The following is a 281-nucleotide window of genomic DNA, read 5'->3' on the forward strand; positions in this document are numbered from 1 at the left end:
GCTTCTTTTCCCTTCTCCCTTTCTTTAATTGCAGAGGGCAGGGAGCGCGGGCAGCGCGGGCTCCGCTGTGCGCGCAGCCCCGCACAAAAGCGAACCCGTACGGACAGACGGGAACGCATCGCTCCAGCCCCGGCTGCCCCGCGCCCGCAGCGCCGGGCCCTGCGCCTCCCGCACCGCCAGCATAAACGTGGTATTTATAAAGCACTTTTCTCCACTGAAATCATAAGTACACATGAAAGAAGATCCTGTTCCCTACGTTTCGAATTTTGTTTTATTTCCCC

General features: G+C 58.0%; 1 protein-coding gene across 5 annotated transcripts in view; it reads right to left on the bottom strand.

Moving 5' to 3' along the window:
• CSRNP3 (cysteine and serine rich nuclear protein 3) overlaps positions 1-281 on the bottom strand; it is an 88,997-nt gene that overhangs the window by 46,443 nt on the left and 42,273 nt on the right. The window lies entirely within an intron of this gene.

This window comes from Corvus brachyrhynchos, unplaced genomic scaffold, assembly GCF_000691975.1.
Source record: "Corvus brachyrhynchos isolate BGI_N302 unplaced genomic scaffold, ASM69197v1 scaffold255, whole genome shotgun sequence".
NCBI classification, from domain to species: Eukaryota; Metazoa; Chordata; class Aves; order Passeriformes; family Corvidae; genus Corvus; species Corvus brachyrhynchos.